The sequence below is a fragment of the Lactuca virosa genome, chromosome 3 (genome assembly GCF_052849685.1).
Source record: "Lactuca virosa cultivar CGN04683 chromosome 3, Lactuca_virosa_CGN04683_v6, whole genome shotgun sequence".
In the NCBI taxonomy this organism is placed as follows: Eukaryota; Viridiplantae; Streptophyta; class Magnoliopsida; order Asterales; family Asteraceae; genus Lactuca; species Lactuca virosa.
In genome coordinates this window covers 364,230,988-364,234,659 of record NC_136428.1, presented here as the reverse complement: position 1 = coordinate 364,234,659, position 3,672 = coordinate 364,230,988, and positions in this window count along the sequence as shown.

Below are 3,672 nucleotides of genomic sequence, written 5' to 3'. Positions count from 1 at the left end.
ATATATAGTGAGAAGACTCACCTCGTAAGCTAGCATGTAAAAGTCTCGTGCTCGGAAATCCTCGATCTAGTCTTTGCCTATCACAAGGATAATATCTCAAATTAATACTCTCCTTACACTTAAATGCACCAAACGTTGATCTCTCTTACACTCTAGCCTTAAAAATGGGTAAAAGACCATTTTACCCCTTCCTGACCTCCATCACTCCTTTGACAAACCCTAAAGTCAACAGAAGTCAATTCTAGTCAACAACCGAAATTGACCAGACTCACCGAGTGCACTCATGCGACTCGTCGAGTCCCATCGATTCTCGACCATCTCATGAAGATCCAGCCCGTCGAGTTAACCCCTAACTCACCGAGCCTTCCCCTGATCCAGCTAATCGGGACAACCTTAATCTTCTCGCCGAGTCGGCTCATTAACTCGGCGAGTCCATTCATACTCAACTTGCATTCAGACGACTTTAAGGAAGGATACCTTCCCAAAATCCAGATCCATACTCTCATGGCTCATTTTCCACGTAAAGTCATAAACTTAATGTCCATGCATGGCATTTTGGGCAAGAAATGCCAAGAACACGATCTAAATGGTTTCTTCACTCATAACTTTCATCAAGGTTGAATAAAGCTGGAACCTTGAGATGCCAGGGACCTCCTAAGGTCCAGATCTGGAGTTCAAGCCTCCTCATGAACCCCAAATCCTGAAAGTCCCATAATATAAAGAAAAGAAGCCCTAATCTTAAAAATGAGAGATCTACTCAAACAAAAGAGAAAGCTTCGAACTTGATACCTCTAACAGAAGCTCATGGACGTATAAGCAGTATATCTAACAGCCTCTTCAAAAACCTTGCTTGGAATCCTCCTTTTCTCTACCAAAATGCACTCACAAATCTCAAGTAAGGCTCAAAACTCTCTCAAAGCTCAAGGGGGGCGATTAGGGTTTCTTCACAGTGAGGTGTGGCCGCAAATGAGGCTATAAGTGCCCTTAAATAGGCCCCAAACCCGGGGATCTAGGGCTTCCACTCACAGCGCCTACTCGGCGAGTCTACTCTCGGACTCGTCGAGTAGATCATTAAACTCACTTGGCCACACCCGCTTCTACTCGGCGAGTTATGGCACCAACTCGTCGAGTAGGTCAATGAATCCTCAAAAATAAATAATTAAAATAATATACCTGGCGATCCGGATGTTACATATTTTATCACATGTTTCGTCACAGTATTTGATATGATGTTTTGAGATACATGATACATAGTTTTTTTTATGATTATGAATGGTTTATGGATTTAAATAATGATTTCAAAACGAAAATTTTGGACCGTATTTTTGGGATGTTTCAAGTTGGTATCAGAGCCTTGGTTTGAGGGATTCGGGCACACCCTCGGGTGTGACTGAACTGAAACTAAGGAAATGGTATAGTTATTTTCAAAAGAAAAATCAAATTTGTAAAAAGATTTTGAGAAAAGAAAAGAGTTTTAGAAAAAGCAAAAAGAATTTTGAAAAAAAAGAAAAGGAAAAGGGTGTGGTGCATGCAATCAGCCGAACTCAAGTAAGTTCTCCGAAATTACCCATACAAGTTTGTGATATGATATGTGCTTTAGAACTGCATTCTAGATTAGGACTAAGGATCTAGGAGGATGCCTTATGTGCCTGTTATATGTGTATGAGCTTTATGAATTTCATGTTAGTACAGATTCCTGATTAGAGGATAGAATAGTTTGATTGGATTATGTGGTTAGTTCTCCCAATGCGCGAATGCTGCTTGCTTTGTGCTACCAGGGAACTTGTAGTGTGTGTGTTTGTGATCCCTCGTGAGTGAGGAGTATTCTGATGATGATGATACGTTGCGAGCTTGGTGGCACTTTGGGATTGACCAGTCGGTGGTTCTGGCGCCGGTGAGGGATCAGGCTCGGGTTTAGGAGCCATTTAGCTTGGGAACAGATGAGAGAGTTTATATCCGCTGAGAATACGAGTAGCATGTTGGACCAAACTCCTTTGATCTTCGGTACGGTCAAGGAAGGCATCTTGGAGATTTTTGATAAGAGACAGGGAGCCTTTTTCATTGAGATGGCGGTCATGTTAGAGGCGTGCATTGACGTTTTAGGAAGTTCAGAGCTTGCGATTGGCTGGAAAAGGTTGGTAGTGAGTCGAGTGGTGAGGCGGTCGATACTATGTCATGGGATGACTTTTCAAACAGATTCTGGGTAGAGTTTGCCCAGGAGATTAAGGCGCAAAAAGTTGACTCAAGGGTTATTAGATTTTTTCCAGACTACCGAGGATTGTTAGTGGGTAGCGAAAGGTCATTTCCCTAATTGTGGGTTGGGAGTGTACAGTGTCAATTTGGTTTATGATCGAGTCCGTGTCAGGAGTGTATGTGGAAGATCTGCGGTCAGGGTTCCGCAGGATGGTTATCCAACATTGTCAGGATTCGGTGGTCCTAGTAACCTTTATGGATTGACTGATAAAAGCTCCAAGGAAAGCGATTCGTTGCTAAGGCGTTGGTTGGAGCATCTGTCTTTTGGTCTCAAAGGTTCGAGTGTGGTATTGTTTCAGGCATCAGGGACTACTAGTTTCACTGGAATTCATGAAGTGTTCATCTGGGTCTTAGAAGTTGTGTGAACCTTCGGGATTGATCATAGGATGGTAAGGAGGATTGGAAATACTTCCAGTTTTGTGTACTGAAGGATTTTAGTGGAACCAAAGTAGGGAGGAGTGTTTAGGTATCATCGCAAATGTTTCAGCGGAGAGAGGGAGTTTGAGTTCCAACACCCACGGTTCCGTAGGAAGTCAAGATTGAGTCGTAATAGATCGTTGGTATGTATTCCAAATTCAGCTTCTGCTGTGATTTTGTTATGGTACTGCATCGATATTGGTAAGATTATTTTAGAATTTTGTGTCCTGCTTGTGATTGAGTTATATGTCATCTGCATACCATGGATGTTAGAGTAGTAGTCGAAGATGTTACCCTTTTAGAGCAGGTTCTTAGGATGCAGTCATTGTAGCAAGTGTGACTAGGGCTCGGGAGGTGTTCTGTTAGTCTTCAAGAGTGGTTCAGATTTGGTATTGGTTAGTTTTGGAGCACTAGCAGTGGTAAGCGTTGGTTGTCAGCAGATCGACCCTTTAGATAGGGAGAAAGATTGGGAATCCTTTTCAAGTTGTAAGCTGTAAGGAGCTAGTGGAATCAAAGTGGGGGAGAACCACCCGAGTGGTTAGAAGCAGAAGTAAGTGCGAGACTGGATTGGGTTCACATCATTGTTGAGAAGGAAAGCAGCCCAAATGGCTGTCTGGATAGGGGAGCACGTGAGTGGGGAGTTGGGAAACTTCCCGACATTGAGTTCGTGTATGCACAATTAACTGATTACTGGTTTGGGAGACCAGGCTGGAGATTTTTTTTGTCAGGACAGAAGACGGTAGAGTGATCATCTTGATTAAGGATTGGATATGTTGGGAATTCAGAGAACGTTCCGACAATTGGTTTACGCTTTTCCTTAGCTTTGGATAGCAGGTTTGAAGAACCAGGATAGAGCCCCAGTTAAGACTCAAATTTAGTTAAGTGATAGGTCGAGTGCGTGTTCGACACAGCATGGGAGTGTTGTAAGTCTGTGGGTGTAGCCGTAGCATTCACTGGTAGCCATATAGTGTTAAAGTGTTGTAAGTCTGCGGGTGTAGCCGT